This window comes from Macaca nemestrina, chromosome 19 (genome assembly GCF_043159975.1).
Source record: "Macaca nemestrina isolate mMacNem1 chromosome 19, mMacNem.hap1, whole genome shotgun sequence".
NCBI lineage: Eukaryota > Metazoa > Chordata > Mammalia > Primates > Cercopithecidae > Macaca > Macaca nemestrina.
In genome coordinates this window covers 71,861,491-71,884,127 of record NC_092143.1, presented here as the reverse complement: position 1 = coordinate 71,884,127, position 22,637 = coordinate 71,861,491, and the positions used below count along the sequence as shown (strand labels likewise).

At 37.7% G+C, this 22,637-nt stretch overlaps 1 long non-coding RNA gene across 1 annotated transcript in view; it reads right to left on the bottom strand.

The window, feature by feature from the left end:
- Positions 1-22,637, bottom strand: part of LOC105464603 (uncharacterized) — an 87,285-nt gene that overhangs the window by 13,958 nt on the left and 50,690 nt on the right. The window contains exons 2-5 of the long non-coding RNA XR_011617052.1: positions 16,359-16,499; positions 13,247-13,281; positions 7,735-7,901; positions 2,880-2,997 (exon numbers count right to left, since the gene is read on the bottom strand). This is a non-coding gene — a long non-coding RNA (uncharacterized lncRNA). The remainder of the gene's footprint in view (positions 1-2,879; positions 2,998-7,734; positions 7,902-13,246; positions 13,282-16,358; positions 16,500-22,637) is intronic.

The following is a 22,637-nucleotide window of genomic DNA, read 5'->3' as shown; positions in this document are numbered from 1 at the left end:
AAGCCCAGCAGCAGACCATGAAATTGCCTTGTAACTTGGCTCCAGCTCTTCTTAGCTGTGGTCTGCAAGCAGTTGTGCCTTCCTTGGGACCCACCACCTAGTCAGGCTGGTCTGTGACTTGCCAACCTCAGTCCCATGCAGACCCTGAGAGAGCCCTATAACTAATTTCCAGTCCCTCTCAGCTACAGCCTAAAAGCAGGTCTACTCAGCGAGGGACCTTCTAGAGGTCATACCTAGTCATGCCCCAGGAGACAGGCTTGCCAACCTTGGTCCCACAGTAGATCCTGAAACGAACTGGTAACTTGGCTCCAGCCCCTCTCAGCTGTAGTCTGAGCGCATTCATGCCCACTCAAGAACCTGATTGAACTCACACTCATCTGAGGTCCAATAAACAGGCTTGCCAACCTTGGTCCCACAACCAATCCTGAAACAGCCCTGTAACTTGGCTCTAGCCTCATTCTGCTTTGGTCCAGTGGCAATCCTGCAATAGCCATGTGACTCAGCTCCAACCCCACTCAATCAACTGTGATCCCAGAGACAATCGCAACAGCCTAGATGTTTAACAGAAGAAGATCTTTACCTGCCAAAACCGCTCTGCAAAGACTGAAAAATATGTTTGATACTTCAGATACACAGACACCAACACGAGGCTTCATGAATGACAAAGAATTGGGCAAACATACATCACCAAAGGAAACAAATAAAGCTCCAACCCCAAAGAAATTGAGATCTATAAATTGCCTGACAAGCAATTTAAAATAATTATCTTAAAGTAGCTCGATGAGATGCAAGCGAACACATATAATTAAACAATACCAGGAAAGCAATGCATGAACAAAATAAAAATTTTAAGAACGAAATAGAAACCATAAATAAGAACCAAACAGAAATCCTAGTGCTGAAGTATACAATAAGAAAACTAAAAAATACAATAAAGAACTTCAAGAGCAAGCTCAATTTTGCAGAAGAAAGAATAGAGAAAGCAAAGTCAGATCATTAAAAATTAGTTGATTAGAGAAACGAAACAAAAAAATAAAAATTAGTAAAGAAATCATAAGGGACAAATTGGGACATCATCAAACAAATATACTAAGTATGGGAATTTCAAAAGAAGAGAGACAGAAAATGGAGCAGAAAACTTATTTAAAGAAATAATGGCTTAGAACTTCTGAAATCTCAGGAGCGATATGAATATTCTGATTAATGAAACTCAAAAGATCTCAAATAAGATCAACGCAAAGAAAAATACACCAAAACACATAATTAGATTGTCAGAAGTCAAAGACAAAGTGAGACTCTTGAAGGCAGTAAGAGAAAAGACACTCATCATATATAAGATAATCACCATAAGGAGATCAGGAGACTTCTCAGCACAAATCTTGTAGGCCAGGAAGGAGTGAGATGATATATTCAAAGTTCTGAAAGAGAATAAAAATCCAACCAAGAATACTACCAGCAAAGCTGTTCATCAGAAATGAAAGAAACATAAAGACATTCCCAAACAAACAAAAGCTAAGGGAGTTCGTCATCACAAGAAATGCTGAAGAGATGTCTTCACATAACATGGAAAGATGCTAAGTAACTGTATTAGTCAGGGTTCTCCTAGAGGGACAGAACTAATAGGAGACATTTTTATATATGAGACATTTACATATATATATAAATATATATATAAAGGAGAGTTTATTAAGTATTAATTTACATGATCACAAGGTCCCAAAATAGGCTATCTCCAAACTGAGGAGCAAGGAGAGCCAGTCGGAGTCCCAAAACTGAAGAATTTGGAGTCTGGTGTTCAAGGGCAGGAAGTGTCAGCACGGGAGAAAGACGTAGACTGGGAGGCTAGGCCCATCTCTCCTTTTCATGTTTTTCTATCTGTTTTATATTTCCTGGCAGCTGATTAGATTGTGCCCACCAGATTAAGGGTAGGTCTGCCTTCCCCAGCCCACTGACTCAAATGTTAATCTCTTTTGGCAACACGCTCACAGACACATCCAGAATCAATACTTTGTATCCTTCAATCCGATCAAGTTGACCCTCAGTATTAACCATCATATTAACAACATAAAAAGGATAAACACATGAGAAGATAAAACTCACTGGTAAGGGTAAATATATAGTTAAGTCCAGAATACTCTAATGCTAGTGTCTATATCACTTGTTAACTCTAGATTAAAAGTTAGAGGACAAAAGTATTAAAAATAACTATAGCTATAATAATTTGTTAATGGATATTCAATATAAAAATATTTAGGCCCAGCATGGTAGCTCACACTTGTAATCCTAGCACTTTGGGAGGCCGAGGTAGGTGGATTACCTGAGGTCAGGAGCTCGAGACCAGCCTGGCTAACATGGTAAAACCCCATTTCTACCGAAAATATAAAAAATTAGCTGGGCATAGTGGTGCATGCCTGTAATCCCACCTACTTGGGAGGCTGAGGCAGGAGAATCACTTGAACCCAGGAGGCAGAGGTTGCAGTGAGCCAAGCTCACACCATTGCACTCCAGCTTGGGCAACAAGAGCGAAACTCCATCTCAAAAAATAATAATAATAATAAATAGATATATATTTAAAGTGTGATATCAATCACATAAAATGTGAAGAAGGGAGAAGTAAGAGTATTGAGTCTTTTAATGCAATTGTAGTTACATTCTTATCAGTTTAAAACACAATGTTATAACTATAATATGTTTTATGTAAGCTTCATGAAGAAAAAGCCATGGCCAGGTGCAGTGGCTCATGCCTGTAATCCCAGTACTTTGGGAGGCCAAGGCAAGCAGATTGTTTGAGCCCAGAAGTTCAAGACCGGCCTGGGAAACATGGTGAAACCCCATCTCTACTAAAATTATGAAAATTATCCAGGTGTGGTGGTACGTACCTGTAGTTCCAGTTACTTGGGAGACTGAGGCTGGAGAATTGCTTGAATCTGGGAGGCAGAGGTTGCAGTGAGCCAAGATCACACCACTGCACTCTAACCTAGTTGACAGAGCGAGACCCTGTCTCAAAAGAAGGAAGGAAGGAAGGAAGGAAGAAAGGAAGGAAGGAAAGAAAGAAGGAAGGAAACATAAACAGAATAACAGGCAGCATTTAGCAGGCAACTACTAATAGTACATGTGTGTAATGTGTTAAATGGTAAGAGAAATAGTTGTAAAACAATGAAAACTAGTGCTGGATATCCTAAATACCTTGACTTGATCATTACGTATTGTATGCATGCAACAAAATATCACTTGTATCTTGCAAATATGTACAAATATTATGTATCAATTTTTAAAATATTTAAAACTGAAAACTGGGAATGCAAAAATATAGTATGACTACAAGTATGACTAAAAATTAAACATAATACATGTGCATAGAAAAAAGCACTGAAAGATAACATGCCCAAAGCATTAGCAGTAGCTATTGAGTTACTAAGTATTATATGTTGTTCCTAAGTATTTATGCATATATATACATAAACAAATCCTAGCAAACAACAAATCCTAAGTATTTATGCATAAATACATACATACATACATATATGACTACAGGCTATTCATAATCAGAAAGCAATATATATTAAACTAAAAATTAATTTGGACTACAAATTTACAAGTTTAAAACTTTTTAAAGTATAGATCTTCTGAAAATGCCTTAGCTCCAGAAATAATACAGAAACTAATACTGTTTTATTTTTAGCTTATACCCTTGGGGTTTTCAGAAAAAACATTTATTGGGTTTATAGAGATCCAAGCTTACTCCTGTGGTAGGCAGAATTACAAGAATGGCCTCCAATGACCCTCATTCTTGCTTAATCTCCTTCCATTTTAGTGTAGGTAGAACTCATGAATAGAATTAAATATCACTCCTGTCATTATATTACCTTACATGGCAAAAGGGAGATTAATCTGGTGGGCCCAATCTAATCATATCAGCCCTTTAAAAGTAAAGCGTTTTCTCCAAATGATGGCAGAAAGGAATTTTGAAAGTCTGAGAGTGAGACCAACTTGATGCACCGTTATGACTTTGAAGACGGAGAGGACCACGTGAGAAGGAATGCAGGTAGTCCCTAGGAACAGCAAGCAACCATGGCTGACAGCCAGCCAGGAAATGAGGACCTCAGACCTGCAGCCACAAGGAACCAGTTCCTGCCAACAACCTGAATGAGCTTAGAAGCAAATTCTTCCCCAGAGCTCAGCCCATGGACACATTGATCTCAGTCATGTGACACCCTGAGCAGAAGAGCCCATCCCCAGTTCTGACCCACAAAACAGTGAGATAACGAATCAGTGTTGTTTTCAGCTTCTAAGTTTATAGCAATTTGTTACACAGCAACATCCCTTCATACTGTTCTGTCACTAAGACTGAATCCAGGCAGGGTCATTTGGAGGTGCATTTCCTTCAATAAATTTAATCCCAAAAGAATAAAATTTCTGGCGCGTATTTGCATTTGGAGACTTGAGGTCATTAACGTTTTATATGATTTTAGTTCGATGTAGTCCGTGATTCCAAAAGGCAATAGAATATTATATGTTTAGTTTTTGCTTTGTTTTGCATTTAATGTTGAGACCAAACAATTTCCCAGAGAGAATATTGCCCTCCCAATGTGCCAATCATGGTGAAAATAATTTCATAACCTGAAATTTGTTTTACAGCCAGTTTGGGGGGAAATAAACAAATGCAATGAATAAGGCACAAGTGAATATGCCTATCTTTTTAATGATAAAAAGAAATTGAGCATTCTTGAATTTCAGTAGTGAAATGGATTAATAGGAAAGAAAAATATTTCTGAAGACTCATTGTTACCCTTGTGGCATTTACTGTGGTCACCATTTTCTCCCAGTCATCCCTTGGAGCCATCCATATTAGGATATCAGATACCTAACCTGACACCCCTGAAGCTATGAACTAAATTAAAACTGAAATTTAATTGAAAAACTTTAGTGATTTTAGACTTCCTCTGGCTCCAGGTCTTCTCACTGTTCTTTTTGGCCTTTTCAGATCGAAGCCTCTTTGGAGAAGAGCTGTGCTTTACACTGAGAGCACTATTCTTATATCTATGATTCTATTTCCTGACTTCTGTTGAGTTTTTTTTTTCTAAATTCATTATGCAAAATAAAATCTGAGTTTCCCTCCAACTCACTAAGCTTGTCACATGATCTGGACTAAATGATGTCTAAGATTTCCTCCAACTATATTTGATGACTTAGATCTTTAATGTAAAGCTAGGATATAAACACATTTTTTCAAGAAGGTCAAGGGAGTAAGTAATGTTGCCTGTTATAATTTGACAAAAGTTCCTTTGAAGATCTCAGAGAACATTAAGGCAATACTGACTGGTCTTTGGTTGACCACAAGTGTCCACAGGCTTCACATCATTTTTGGCCTCTTTCCCCAGTGAGATGCTGCAGGCACAAAACACGGAACCAAGGAACTATGCTGAGCTAAGGCAGTGTTCCCTTTTCTTCCAGATACATTTCTTTCAAATATTCTATTATCACTAAAAGGCAGGCCAAAGGAACACATTTGTAGCTGTCTCCAAACCTAACTAAGGGTTGTAACAAATTTTCCACAGGCATTTTAATTGACCTTTCCACGAAATATAAGGGCGATGTATCTATTACTTCCTTTCCTTTCATTTAGCAGTAAAATATGAGATAAGCAAGAGAGAAAGAAGGATGAGAAGCAATAAAAGACAGCAAAGAAACACAATCAGATTTTAATATGTGGAATTAGGTTGACTTGTAGTTTTATATTGCTAGGCTTTAAGAGAATTACCATATAATGATGGATACTTTGGGGAAATCACCGGGATATGAAATTAATTTCTTAGCCTAGAACTTTAATTTGGCACATGAAGAATTAATACATAACTAAAACCAAATATCCTTTATTAGCCATAATTCTTCCCAGCAAAAATTATTTTGTAGTCCCATCCAGCAACCCCCATCTCCACTCTGAGGTGCTGATTCACGACATGGTGTCATCACTTACCTCTATTTTTAAACTGAAAGAACTAACGCAATTAAACCCAATTTCATTTGTTGCTCCTAACTACAGAATCAAGTCAAGAATTAAAAATAAGATTGGGAGATCCCTGCCCTACTAGACTTAATTAAGAATATTTTCACAAGGAAGTGTTGTATACCAGGATAAAGAAAAGATTTAAGGATACAATCACCAACTTGTAAAACTCACTTCAGTCTTTCAAGGATAACTTTTCCTACACAGAATATACACTTTTACGCCTCCACGTTTCAGATCCAGCTGTTCCCTCATCCCCAGAACTCCTCATCCCCACATTTTTTTGTTAACTACATATCTCATTTTTTAAAGGCCAGTCCAGATGCTTCCTCCTTCCTAGGAATGTCCTATATCACCGCATGGCAGGTCATTCTTTCTAGTTCCCGCTCCTATCCTTCTGTCACTGGTCATGCACTAAGCCTAGGGATTGGAAAGAAGTAATTTGGGTGTGATGCATTCATTAAGAGCTGATGGGCAGGTACTTTATATTATAAGCCAGAGAAGAAAGGCAGGTAAATGCTGCCTTAACATCATAAAGCCAGGTCATTCCTGAGAAATATTAGGAAGAAATGTTTCAAATATTTTAATTAATATGAAAATATTAATAATCAATATTGAAAATGAATTTCTTATTTAAATGTGGAAGAAAATATCAAATATCTGATGAAGAGGTATCAATAATCAGGCTCTGGGAGGAAGCAGCTGCCAAACCGAGTAAAACTCCCTTATGATTTCCCTCCTGTCCTCAATGCTGACCCATTTATAGGATCCTCCTCACCTCTTTGCTCAGCAAGGCCAATAGAGCAAAGTGGAAGAAAAAGTCTGGCATCCATCAGACAATGGAAGCAGAGAAATCAACCAAATTAATGGAGAGAATATGTGGACTGAGATTCACATATATGAGAGGATGGAAGAGAAATTCATGAAACATCCCAAGATAGAATCAGGACAACAAAAGGGCACAGAGGACACCTACAGGGAATAAGTTAAAGAGAAAATAAAAAGGGGAAGAAAGAATTAGGGAACAGAGGAGTGTCTGTGTGGGACAGCCCTCCAAGGGAGGCAGCATCCAAGACAAGGAAGGTTAAATACCCTCACCATGGTCATCTCATTGGTCTCCTCCCTAAGAGTCACTGAGCAGCAAGGAGTATAAGTCATGGAAAAGGACTCTGCAAGACAACCAGGAAAACTAACTCCCCTACCCCTCCAAGCCTCACCCCCCACCCAAAAAAGGGCTGCTCATGGTTTGCACTTCTATTTGACATTGGTGACATTTTACTATGCTTAAGTATTTACTTGTCTCTGTCTCCAAACTTATAGAATAAATCATGTTTCTCTTTTCCTCTGGTGTGAGACCCAGCCCTCTGCCCATTGTAGTTATTTGTAGTGAACACTGTGAATTGCTCACCAGTGTCCACTGCTTGCTTTTTTCATTCTAGTGGAACTCTGACTTTGTTCCGGTAACACTCTTCCCAACTCCAGTGGGACCATCCATTGGGTATAGGCCAGGCTTTAGGACTGAGTTTATTTTCATCTTTTTAATGACTTATAAATTCATCAATGGTGCTAGCTTGGATACTCAGGCCCTAAATTACAAGTCTGGAGGTATTTAGCACTTCCTCTCCCTGAAATACAATTTAATTATTCCAGCTATAATGATTGTTCCCCAGACAAAAATGTTTGCTCATGATGGAGCTCAATAATTACCAAGTCATGCACGTACCCACCTCCAAGTCTGACATGTTTCCTCATGTACTTGTCTCTTTGCCTCTTCCCTTTCTGTGCCCTGGTCTCTTTATCTTGACGGTGTTCTCTTGTCCACCTCTCTCTGTCTTCTGCTGCTGTCTCCATTTTGTTATTCCTACTCCTCCATTTGATTTTCTTTTTTTGTTTCCTATTTCACCAGAATATTAAATATAATTATTTATATATTTGTGTTAATAAAGCTTTAGCTAATATCTGGTTTTTCTTAAAGCAAGTGAGTTGAGCCTTTTAATCTCTTTTTTGAAAACTCAATAAAATTGCTTTCTTTTATTTAAAAACTTCTCAATTGATTTTTAGCCCAAGAGTCAGAAATACTCTATGGAAAAATAATTTCTTCAAAAGAAATATATCCCTTGGATTAATAGCCACACTACATAAGGAACTCAAAAAACTCAACAGCAAAAAAAATCCAACTTTTAAAATGAGCAAAAGACCCTAATAAATATTTCTCAAGAAAAAAAAAGAAGACATACAGATGGCCAACCTGGTATATGAAAAAATGCTCAACATCACTAATCATTAGGGAATTGCAAATCAAAACCCCAATGAGATATCATCTTACTCTAGTTAGAATGGCTATTATCAAAAAGACAAAGGATAACAAGTGTTGGCAAGCATGTGGAGAAAAGGGAACACTTATACACTGTCTGCAAGAATATAAATTAGTACAACCAATATGGAAAACAGTATAGAGGTTCCTCAAAAAGTTAAAAATTGAAATATCATATGATCCACCAATCTCACTACTGCGTATATATCTAAAGGAAATGATATTAGTATGTTGAAGAGACATCTGCACTCCCATGTTTATTGTACCACTTGTCACAATAGTCAAGATATAAAATCAGCATAACCATTCATCAACAGATGAATAAAGAAAATTTAGCATATATATACACAATGGAATACTAATCAGTCATAAAAAAGAATGAAATCCTCTCATTCACAACAACATGGATGAACCTGGAAGACAGTATGTTAAGTGAAATAAGCTAGGCACAGACAAATACTGCAGGATTTCAGCCACATGCAGAACCTAAAACAAAATGATCTTACAGAAACAGAGCAGTGGATACCATAGATTGGGAAAGGTAGAAAGAAGGGGGAAGTGGGGAGAGATTGATTGGTCAATGGATACAAAGCTACAGCTAGATAGAATAAGTTCTGGTATCCCATTGCACCATGACTAGAGTTAACAATAATGTTTTGTATGTTTCTATATAGCTGGAAGAGAGGATTTTGAATGTTCTCACCACAAATAAATGATAAATGTTTGAGGTGATAGATATGCTGATTACCTTCATTTGATCATTACATAATGTATACATGTACATGAAATCCATCAACCTTGGCATAAATGCCAGCAATTTTTCAGTTATTTTATATAGGTATATAGTGTGTAAGAAAAGTTATCTAATGTATCTGCACTTACTCATTTTAAAAGATAAATACAGTGGTATAAACTGTACAATTATCCTTTAGCAACTTCTTTCCACTGGGATAATCAGGAAGTTCCTCATTTACAACTAGAAAGTAGGAGTCCTGGCCCCTGTCTGTGCACAGAAGATTTTAAAGAAGTCATGAGAGTTTTAGAATCTAGCCTAAGGGACACATTAAATTTCCATTGTTCCTAAAGTGGCCAAAACAATGTGCATTTTTAAACAACTTCCTGACTCAAAGGGCCGTTTTAAGGTGTGAAATCCGTAGACTAACGGCTCCTTTTCTGAGAGGACAAACACCCTAGTTACAGATAACAAGTATACCCTCTCCTTGAGGAAAATAAGGATATCTTTCAAAGTAACTAGATTGATTTTTTAATCAGTTTCGCAAATCAAAAATGACCCTTCCTATTCATTTAGGGATCTGATGAAAACCTAGTAAAACCTCACACGTGACTCAGTTTAGCCAAAAGCCTAACTAAAAGTCAGATTTCTTCGTCCTTAGTCAGCTGCCACCAAATCATAACAATCAGGCCTGTGATGGTCGTCCCTGACCATACAGTACAAGTCGTGCCAAATAAGGTTGAATAATAATGATAACTATTTATTGAATGACAAATGCTTTATATGAATTCTCTCTAATATCCACAATAATGGTGAAGGGTAGAAATTTCTATCTCTATTTTATAAATGAGAGTAGAGAAACCTGAAAACGTATACATTGTTCAAGTATAGAATGCCAGGAGGGGAGAGAGCTGGGAATTAAACCAAATGTCCTGACTCCAAAATCCTGGTACCTCTTAAAGCCTCAGTCTCCTAACTTATCTATAAACTGTATTTAGATAAATAGGGTTATTATTAAAATTTAAGGAAATAAACTATCTAGAATGTTTAGCACAGGGTTGGCACATAGCAAGTATCAATAAATGTTAGCTGTAATTACCGCAAAGAGTCAAAATTAGCTTCACTCTAACTGGTACTTACTCATGTTATTTGGCTTTCTGGGAAAACACAGGATAATTCTCAGATGCCAATGAAGCCCTTTAGAGCCATTCCATTTTTATTACTGTTCTTCATATGACATTATTTCTAGCTCCCACACATTCCTATTTGGTGAGGGATAGACTGGAGGGATCACTATCCCATTGGGTTCAATTAGCTGTGGTCAACTCAAATCTTGTTCACATAAATAAATGTCAAGCCAGCTCAGTTCATAATATATATTTACAACTGATTTGGGGATTCAAATGCAAATATTTAAAAGCATGTTTGTTGAATATCACCTTGCTGTCCTGAACAGAGTAGATCACTAGGACCCTCAAATGATCCATGTGACTGACTATAAAAAACTTTTGTACATGTTAAATGCTCTCAAAGCCATAGAGGGCTGCTTTTGTCTAACAAAAGCCTCTTCAACTATTATTAGATTCTGTATAATCCACTCCCATGGAGTCTATATATGGTCACTCCAATTCACACAGAAAAGAATTCCAAATCCTATTACTGGGTATATACCCAAAGGATTATAAATCATTCTACTATAAAGACACATGCACACGTATGTTTATTGCAGCACTATTTACAGTAGCAAAGACTTGGAACCAACCCAAATGTCCATCAATGACAGACTGGATAAGGAAAATGTGGCACGTATACACCATGGAATACTATGCAACCATAAAAAAGGATGAGTTTATGTCCTTTGCAGGGACATGGATGAAGCTGGAAACCACCATTCTCAGCAAAATATCACAAGGACAGGAAACCAAACACTGCATGTTCTCACTCATAAGTAGGAGTTGAACAATGGGAACACATGGAAACAGGGAGGGAAACATCACACACCAGGTCCTGTTGGGGAGTGGGGGGCTAGGGGAGAGATAGTGTTAGGAGAAATACCTAATGTAAATGACGAGTTGATGGGTGCAGCAAACCACCATGGCATGCATATATCTACGTAACAAACCTGCACATTGTGCACATGTACCCTAGAACTTAAAGTATAATAATAAATATATATACATGAAAAAAACCCTAAGATTTATCCAGGAAAAAAAATGTAAAAATACAAATTATTGATATCAGGAATGAAAAAGGAGCAGCATTATAGATCCTACAGACATGAAAAATATATAGATGACAATGTTCAAAACCTTCAGGACACGAAATTTGAGAATTTGGAAGAGAGAAAAATTTCTCCAAAAATACAATTCATTAAAACTGTCAGAAGAAAGAGAAAATCTGAATAATGTGATATTCATCAAAAAAAGTGAATCCATTATTTTAACTTTCTCACACTCACATAAAACCTAGGCCCAAACAGTTTTACCAGTGAATTTTTCCAAACATTTAAGGAGAAAAACATCAATTTAGCAAAACTTCTTCCAAAGAATAGAAAAATAATGAACCCTTCTTAATTATTTTTGGAAGTCAACAAAATGTTAATTCAAAATTTGAAAAGAAGAAAAATAGCAGATCTAAATATTTTGAGAAGAAATGTAGATCATTGTAAACTAAGAGAAAAAGACTTCTTAAAGAAGAGAGAAAAAGCACTAAAGCATAAAAGAAGGTATGTATCAGAGTATATAAAAATTGAGACTTTCTATTCATGAACAAAATACCATTAAGAGTGAAAACCAACCCAGACTGAGATATTCATATAACTCATGACACAAGACTCATATTCAGAGTTAAAGAGCTACAAGTTAATAAATAAAAGTCAGACAATCCAGTAAACAAAATTGGCAGAAGACTTGAACAGCCACTTCATAAATGAGGCTATCCACCTGGCCTGTGAGCACGCGACGAGGTTCTCAATATCATTAGTCACAGAGTAATGCAAATTAAAATCACAATTAGAAAACGCTCATGAGAAACTTAAAAAAGAGAATGAGCTAGAACACTCACAAAATACTAAGATGAGAAAATACATTGGGATTGTTGAAGATGTAGAAGCAACCAGAACTCTGTGGGTGGGAGTTAGTACACCTATGTCATATATATTACCTATGACCCGAAATTCTACTGCTAGATACATATCCAACTGTATACAGTGCACACGATGTTCACCAAAAGACATGCAATAGAATACGTGCAAAACATCTTTAGTAAGAGGTAGATATCCACCAGCAATAAAATTAATAAATAGGTAGTCATATATCCTTCCATTGCAATACAAAATGGCAATAGGAATGAACAATCTACAAATACACTCAACAATATGAATGAGTCACACAAACAAAGTGTTGAGCAAAAGAAGCCAGATGCCAAAGAGTATATGCAGTAACTCTATCTATATAAAGTATAAAAATGTCAAAATAATCCATACTGTTAAAATCAAGATGATAGCTACCCTTGGGGAAGTGATGAACAATGACTGGAATGGAATGCATGGTGCTGGTGATGTTCTCTCTGGATGCTGGTTATACAGCTGTGTTCAGTTTGTAAAATTTTCTCAAGCTGTACACTTAGGATATGTGCATTTTTCTATATGTTATATCCAAGTAAAAGGTTAAAAAGTATCACTTGTGTATTTATAAAATATGATAAAGTCTATAAGTATTAGTATTAAAAATATTCACAAAACAAAGGGCATCATATAAACTTGTGATCATGGTTGCCATTAGAAAAAAAAGAACTGAGAAAACTAAGACAAGTTTGGAGGGGATTAATATATTTTTTAGCATAGACTTTTCCATATTACTTAAAATTTTAGCATGTATTTGTAACACTCACTTTAAAGAAATTTTAAGCATATCAAAAATAAAATTGAATCAAGAATTGCTAAAGTAAATGCCACAAGGCCAATAAGCACATGAGAAGATCAAAATCATTAGTCTTCAGAGAAATGCATTAAATTAAAACCAGAATGAGATACGCTACGCACTCACTAAAATAACTAAAATTCTGGAAATAACAAGTGTGGGCAAAGATGAAGCACAACTGAAACCTTCAAACATTGCTGATGGGAGCGTAACATGGTTCATATACTGAAAAACAGTTTGGTAGTTTCTTATAAAGATAAACACACACTTACCACATGGCCTTGTGACTTCATTCCTTGGCATTTACCTTAAAGAAAAGTAAATATATGTCCACACAAAGATTTACTCATAGTAGCTTCATTTGTGATAACTCAAAACTGGAAACAACTCAAATGCCCACCAGTAAGTGCATGGATAAACAAATTGTGGTATATCCATACAATGGAATACTACTCAGCAATAAAAAGGAACAGACTTCTGGTATATACTACAGCATGGGTGAATCTCAGAAACATTATGCTGAGCAAAGGAAGCCAATTCGAAATAAAATATACTTTCTGACTCTATAACAGACAAAACTAAGCTATAATGACAGATATAAGATCCCAGGTTATCTGAGACTGGGTGTACAATGAGTTCACTGTAAAGGTGTAAGAGGGAACTTTCTGGAGTAAACAAAATCTGTATCTTGATTATGGTGATAGTTACATGAGTGCATACAATTGTCAAATTCATTGTACTGTACACTTAAGACAAATATATTTCATTGCATGTAAATTATCCTCAATAAAACTGGCTTTTAAAAGGAAACACTATCAAAATGGTGCCCAATATATAATATTTGAAGAACTTACAAAAATTGATTTAAAAAAAAAAACAGGACTGAAACAAAAAAGAGAGACAAAGAACATGAACAGAAACAAGTCACAAAATGGACCACAGAAATTAACAAACATAAAAACCCATGCAACCTTATTGGTAACCTCAGAAATATAAAATCAAATGACAAAATATCTTTACCTATCAAAATAGTGAAAATAATTTTAATGATAACACCCCCTCCACCTCCCAGGTTTAAGTGATTCTCCCACCTCAGCCTCCCAAGTAGCTGGGATTACAGGCAGGCGCCACCACACCTGGCTAATTTTGTATTATTTTAGTAGACATGGATTTCTGCATGTTGATCAGGCTGATCTCAGACTCCTGACCTCAGGTGATCTGTGGTAGCAACATAATTGGCATGATTACTGAGAACATTCTAGTAACATATATCTTTAAAATACCATATATTTTGTTTGTTTTTGTTTTTTAACTTTTATTTTAGGTTTGGGGGTATATGTGCAGGTTTGTTATATAGGTAAATTGCATGTCATAGGGGATTGGTGTACAGATTATTTCATCACCCAGGTAATAAGCATGGTACCCAATAGGTAGTTTTTCTAGCCTCACCCTCCTCCCACTCTTTACACTCAAGCAGGCCCCAGTGTCTGTTCCCTTCTTTGTGTCCATGTGCACTCAACGTTTAGCTCCCACTTGTAAGTGAGGACATACAGTAAAACACTATGTTTTTTGAACCAGCAATTTCTCCTTTAAGAAGCTATCTTAAAGAAAAAAATAAAAGATGCAGACAAATCTACAAAGAAAGCCGTAGAAAGTATTTTAGAATTGCAAACAATTTCTGTGTCCAACAATTATCAATTATAGAGTGATCAAATAATGACACATCCATGACTATTTTAAAAAGGTTTTAATGGGATGGAGAGATACTGATTATAAATGTTATGTGAAAATAGCAGGATTCAGCTTGGTACACACAGTATGATTCTAAATATCTATTTCTCTTCAAGGAACTCCTCATCCAAATCAATTGGATAATCATCCAGCCCAAATCCATACATTTTTGTTAAAACTCAAGGCACAAGTGATTATTGAACTTTGTTGCATTTTACCCTGAAAACAATTTTGGATTAAGTCAAATAGTTATGGGCAATCATTTCTTGCAATTGAGAGGGTGGTAGGTGTGGCGAGCTGGTTGTCTTGCTACCCTCCTTCATAACTATGTCACAGCTTCCTCTGGAATAGCAGGATGTGTATACTCAGTATTCTCAAAACAGTCAAAGTGGATAAAAAATGTAATCCACCATCCTCCAATTTAATTCTTTTTTTTTTTTTTTTTTTTTTTTTTTGAGACGGAGTCTGTCACCCAGGCTGGAGTGCGGTGGCCGGATCTCAGCTCACTGCAAGCTCCGCCTCCCGGGTTCACGCCATTCTCCTGCCTCAGCCTCCCGAGTAGCTGGGACTACAGGCGCCCGCCACCTCGCCCGGCTAGTTTTTTGTATTTTTTAGTAGAGACGGGGTTTCACCGTGTTAGCCAGGATGGTCTCGATCTCCTGACCTCGTGATCCGCCCGTCTCGGCCTCCCAAAGTGCTGGGATTACAGGCGTGAGCCACCGCGCCCGGCCAATTTAATTCTTTTCAAACACAAATGCACTCATCTCAAATTAGTGGTCCTCTCTTCAGAGGACATGAGCCCTTACCGGAAAACTATCACAACTTAGAATAGCAAGCACTCAGATTCATGAAAAGCAAGCCCATTCACTCCTTCTCTACAGAAACAATGGGAACAATTAAGGAAAAAATGTGTCAACCATCATGGGTATAACATTCTGAGAGCCCTAAATCACAGGAATTTATAATGGATTTTTCGTACACCTGAATTTACCCATCACCCAGTTGCTTATCTTGGCAAGGCACATTTGTATTAGGTAGGACATGCTATGTTACTATTCCAGATAAAGAAATTAATTTAAGCACTGATAAGCCAAAAAGTATCCTTTTAAAGCAATGGGCTTGTTCTGACTATTCGAGTATCTTAACCACAAGGTGAAATTAGTGGAGAAAGGGAGACATTTACCCAACATTATGTACTTTTGTTGAAATAGAGAATAAGATTCAAATTAAAGGCCTAATTGATGTGGAAAAAGAGGTTTCCAAACAAAGAGACAGAATGTAGATTTTTAAATAAGGCTGCTGCCGTAACAAGTTGTTGGCATAGAGTTTTGATGTTGTGTCCTCAGTCTTGTGAATGATGCTAGAACATAACATTCTGAAGCACAGAGCACACAGCCATCAGTGCGTGCACTCCTGGCCTGGTGGATCCGTCTTTGCCACAGCAATTAACTTGCTGTTCATGAGATAGCCTCCCCCATCAGACTGAGAGCATTTTGAGGCCAGAGGTTCTCTTCATCATTGGATTCCAGTGCCTAATGCAAAGTAGTTATTCATATACCTGTATTGCTAAATCATGATTACAAGAGTGACAGGAAATCTATGAGTGACAGATAATTCTAGCTCTAAATTGAAAAGGGCTTTGTGTAATCTTACCCAAATGAAGATCTGTTTTCAGTAGCTGGCTCTGTTTGTCCAAAGTGTCCTATCTGCCATTCTCCAGTCAGGTCAACAGGGCTGATTATGCACACAGTGAGTCAGTTAGTTGTGCCAAATTCAGCCGTCAAAGATTGCAACCTAATTGATCAGATCAACATAGGTGTACATTTTAGAATCATTAAAATTGCTCTATATTAGTAAAGGAAGTTAGATACTTGTTGTGAAAATTCACCATTGAATATGGATTTTGAAGGTGTTTCTCCTTTAGTTCATGAGTTGTTTATGTCCAGGCAGACTCTTTTTTAACATTCAGAAGGTCCAGGACAAGACTACACATGGAGGTCCATATATCATGTGCAGAATACATACATGTCACAAATCAACCTGGCAAACTTAAATAAAATGCCTTCTATCCTCACACCTTAGCAAATATAACTACATGTCTTCGAAGGTCAGATCAAAATACTGAAGAATTCTCCAAGTCTCTGGAGTTTCTCAACAGGAGGTGGTGGTATAGTGAGAGTCAAGCCCTGACCCCCAAATAACCCATCAGTGTGCTTCCCAACATTCTCTTCCTACTCCTATCTCTATGTTCAAGGGCCCATTAACACAGGCCTGCAGCCTTCCCAGGAAAAACATCCAAGCTCAGTCAACGCCTATCCACCCCAAGGGAAATAGCTGCTCCTTATTCATCCTTCGGACCTAGAAGCCCACAGATCAGTGACATCTGAGTGCAGGAGGACAGACTGGGAACAGCAGTGCAGGCTCTAGAAGCAGCTCAGGGCTGGGCTGGGAATTCCATGACCCCTCCTATCTGGGACATGGTTCTAGAAGTAGAAACCACAATTCCTTAGCCCTGTGAAAACCTTATCCCCTAGATAGGGATAAGGGCCAGAGGTGAACAAGAAAAGGACCCAGAACAAGGGCCTCTCTTGCCAAGAACTAACTACTGGCCTATGTATAAAGAACCTCTCTATGACTGTGGTTTGGAGTTCATGTTCATACCACTGTGTAATCCAGTATCCTGTGAAGGCTGTTGATGGTTATTAGGACAAGATTTTTTTAAACTACCGTAGATCAATGATCAAGGAAATGTGTGATAAAAAGAAAAAATCATTGCATGTTTTTTAAAGCCATCTTCAATATCTGGAATTGTCCTAATGTTACACGGACCTTTTAAATATTCCATGTCCTGAAAAATGCAACAATGCAACAACTTTAAAGTTAAAAATGTAACTCTTACATTTAAAAGCTTACTCATTCCCATTGCCTCATTTTACAGGATTTTCAAGGAAGAGCCAGCAATCTTCTGCAGCAATAACAATCCTGTGGCTAACCTATCCTTTTTTAAGAGTAATTTACATAATAAAAAGTGAAACATTTCCTATTTAAGATTATCAAATCCATGTTAAAAGAAAAATAACAAGTATAACAAGAGTAAAATAGGAAAATAGATTCCAAGTCAGTTCATCCAAGAGTTGGGCAATTACAAGATGAGTATTATCATCTGTGGAACATCAGTTCAAAGACACCCCCTACTAGCGTGATGATTGCTTTTCAAACCAAGTGCCAATTTGAAATGCGTAACAGGACAGTGCCTTTACCTACATGGTAATTTTCCGTGTTTCATTCTCACAATCCAAGCTGTTTTTAGTTCAATAAGTGGACAAAATAGAATGAACTCTTTTTAAACTCTACATTAAAAGAGGAAATTACACACAAGTAAGTGCACACGTCAGAAATGTAAAGCTCAGTGAATTTTCACAAACTATCCCAGATCAAGAAACAGAACATTATCAGCACCCATCAAGTCCCATCCTGAGCTCTCTCTTCTAATAACTAGTCCTGACAAGGGTAGTCACTATCCTGCCCTTTAACACCTAGATTTATTTTGTCTAGTCTTGCATCTTATGCAAGCGACGGTCTTCCATATTGTAGGTTTTTACTGTAAAGCGTGTGCATTCTCATTGCTGTGTAGTATTGCAGTGTATGAATACAACACAGTTGATTATCAAATCTACTGTTAATTGGCATTTGGGCAGTTTCTGCTTTCTGGCTGCAAGGAATAGTGCTGCTACAAACATCCTAGTATGTCTTTCAGTGAACATATGGACACACTTCTGTCGGGTATATAGCTAAGTGTGGAAATGCAGAGTCATAGGAATGCACATCTTCAAATCTTCAACTTGAGTAGGTAACACACCAATTTACAAAAAAGATTACCAACTTATACTCCCACTGCAGTTCCCTCTCCTAATGCTTACCTCATAAAAATGATCAACACACATGTGCGTCTCCTGATGTGGTTGATAAAAGGATGAAGGGAATGATGGAGAGACACTATCAGATACAGGCAAAGATAAAATTTAGTCTATTCATGTAAAAGGGGAAAGGTATCAGCGCACAGATGGCTATACAGAATAGGAGAAATGGTGCAGTCCTAGGTGGGGGAGGGTGAGGCAGGCAGGTTTCCACGACCATGAGTCCCCAGCGAAGTACCAGTGGCCAATGATACAACTTGAGATTGTTCCAAGTTCATCCACATACCCCATCGTCAGAGATTCTTGACACATTTCTGGGTCACAGCTATTCTGGAAGCTCTGGCTAATGCCTGTCTGCTCACTTTGGGCTAGTAGCTGGAAAGAATCTGAATCCTAACACATTCCTGAGTGTTTATTACTATGAGAATGGGGAAAATCAAGTCAATTTCTCAGTAAGAGGCTGCCTGGGATATTTTCTTGGACTTCTCCAACAAGCTACAAACTCCTTAAGTATAGCATATGTGTTACTCATCTTTTATCCCAGGCATTAATGCACTAAATGGAACACAGTTAGGTGCTCACCAGATGCTTTTTAAACTGAACTGGGTAAAGCAATTATTATTACTTCCACTTTACAGATGAGCAGAGCTCCAGGCACTGAGTAAGCCCTCCCAAATATGGTAGCTACAACTAGATTTTACACCAAAGCAATGGTATTTCTACTCTGCTAGAGTATTTGACAACATGTCAGAAATCCACTTATCTGAATGACCCCAAGGAACAGAGTTAGGAAAAGAGATTTTACTTCAATATAAAGAAAACATTTCTAATATTTGAAGATGTCAAAATATCACTTGCTTCAGGAGTTACTACTTATAAAAGTGCCACTTCTAAAGTATCTCCTATGCTTACTCCACATAAGGCATTTATTGGATACAGTACAGTCACTGAGGGCACCAGGAAAAGCAGAAACAGTCATAGTCCATGTGTTCATCCAAGTGACATCAAATCTATAATCACAAAAATAAATGTAAAATTGTGACTGTGATAGAGGTATATGGTCTAGGATATGCCAGAGGGGTGAGATGAAAGTGGGGGCTTAATCTCAACTACCAGTCTCCCTAAGGAAGTGATATTTAAGCCGACACTTAATGACTGGTTAAGAGTTAACTAGGGGAAGATAAAGGAAAGACTGTTCTAAGCAAAGGCCCTTAACCCAGGGGAAGAGAGAGATGTTTGAGGAATGAAAAGAAGGCCAATGTGGCTAGAACAGAAGTCTAAGAGGAGAAATTTGGAACACCAGACCAAGCAGCTCACAAAGCATCCTGCAGACCTTACTAAGAATATTGGTCTGTCCTGCCAAAAATAAGTGTGAGTTTACTCAGAGTTAACGTCCTGACTTTCTCTAGCAATTTTTGTTAAGGAGCAATCCAAAACAAAGACAAAAATGAGGTTGGTGACGTGAACTGAGGAATTTTGGGATACTGGTGAGGACATCCTTGTTAAGGCTAAACATAGCATCAGGGCTGATAAGGAAACAAATTAAATCTAAAAGATCAGGTAATGAGGGGCAGACAAAACATCAACCGTCACAATAGGCAGAAATAATTCCATCAATAAGAATATGCAGGCCAGTCACAGTGGCTCACACTTGTAATTCCAGCACTTTCGGAGGCTAAGGCAGAGGATTGCTTGAGGTCAGGAGTTCAAGACCACCCCAGCCAACAGAGTAAGATTGTCTCTATTAAAGAAAAAAAAAATCAAAGAATAAGCAGAGGTAGTTAAAATAGTAGGGAAATGATTACAATAAAAGAAAATTTCAGACTTCAAGGCCCAAGCTTCAGAATAGTTTTTGTTTTGAAAAGCTTACAGTGGATATGAAAGTAACAAGAGATAAGAACATCAAGAAAATATGAAGTCATGGTTTTAGAAGGGTTGGCTATGTAGAAAACAGGGCCACTGAAGAGGACTGAGGCATGAAAGAGGACAACTTTCAGACAGATGCTGAAGTCACTGATTAACGTGGTGAGAATATCTTCAAGATCAGGAGGTTTGAGTGGTAAGAATGGGGAAGGAAAAGAATATTTGAGAATTACTAAAAAGTATTTAAGATACTGATCAGACCTACTCAAACCAAATGTGAGCCCATTAATTCACAATGGCTAATAAATAACTTCTAGAAGAATATTTTTTTAAACATTAAGACTCTGATTATAGCCTGGGGAGTTTTATTTTCTTTATTCAATTTTATAAGGTCATAGAAATCCAAGATCAACAAGTTCTTTATTTGTTTTTGGTTAGGGGAAGGATGTAAAATTCTAACTTTAGAAAAACACAGGGATTGAATTCTGCAATCCTCCAGTGATGTCGTCACTCAGGATGCTTTAGGAAGAACCCTTTCCCTGATGCGCTGTGCAGGCTGCAACAACTTTTACATCAGGAGGATCTTGATTTTGTTCTCAAATGCCCTGCAATTTTATTAAGAGTGAGGAAAGAGATGGAAGCTAAAAACCTACCTAAAATCAGACCATTGTAAGATCATTTGACAGTTTGAAAAGTCAAAATTCACAATTTTTTAAAAAATTAGAAGTGGTAAGGAAGGAGATTTTTAGAAAATAATCATCCACTTACATGCTTTCTTGACCAGAGAAAAAGGGCAGGTATAGGTAAGCCTAAAACATAAGCCTTGGCCGGGCGCGGTGGCTCAAGCCTGTAATCCCAGCACTTTGGGAGGCCGAGACGGGCGGATCACGAGGTCAGGAGATCGAGACCATCCTGGCTAACACGGTGAAACCCCGTCTCTATTAAGAAATACAAAAAAAACTAGCCGGGCGAGGTGGCGGGCGCCTGTAGTCCCAGCTACTTGGGAGGCTGAGGCCGGAGAATGGCGTGAACCCGGGAGGCGGAGCTTGCAGTGAGATGAGATCCGGCCACTGCACTCCAGCCTGGGTGACAGAGCGAGACTCCGTCTCAAAAAAAAAAAAAAAAAAAAAAAAAACATAAGCCTTTAATGGAAGATACAAGGCCTCTACCTTGTACATGGGCTGCCAAATAGATGATGATATGCCGCATGACTTGAAAATTGTAAACTGACACATTCTAAAGCACGTCCGGGGAGCTGCTTGAAATTCAGGAAGTGTCTGCTTCCAACCGGGCACATTTGTTCCTTGGCTCCAACTCCAAGTATTCCATATTTCCTCTGAGACCACGGCTTATAAATCAGATGAGATTGGTCATCTTGCAACAAAATGGATTTTTTAAATGTGATTTTGAAGAGATTGGAAAGTGTAATACAACAGGTTTTTCAGTCTTCAGTGCTGAGAAATGATTGTTTTATTGATGGCTCTATTGAGAATGTGATATTACTCTAGAAAGACATAGGCTTGTAATGTTTCCAGGAGCCATATCATTAGCTGTTTTATTCCAGGGCCTAAATGGTCAGATAGCAATTAGGTGCTTTACTCTAAAAGATAAAATAATGATGACTTAAGGGCTCCAGTCATTGCTTTTATTTCTGAGTTAATCGGGGTATTTTTGACAAATACACAAAGGAAAGCTTTAGTGAGGAGTTCCAGTGAAATCCGGATATTCCAGCCTAGGTACTTGGTTAATTTACAATATACGTGGGTGGTTCACACTTCAAACCTCACTATTACTAAAGAGAAAAATCCAAGCAAAAGTTATTACATCCCAAAATGGTGCTATGTTCACATTCGTAGAGACATTATATACTGCCAGACTTCACAATGATGTATGCAATATAAGGAACAGTGTTAAGGTCAAAACCTTGATAAATTAATTCATTGCTGCCTTTCCAGATGTCCAAGCTCTAGAGGGCCTTATACTTTATTTTAACCCTCCACAGCAGTCCAGGGAATATCCATCCCCACCATGGCTCCTCACCCCCCCGCTTGCATTTAATGACAAAAATTCATGCAAACTGGCTGCTCTTACAGACTCATGAGGAGAGGACTAAATCTGGAACCAGGTGGATGATGGCCGGTTAATTGGATCT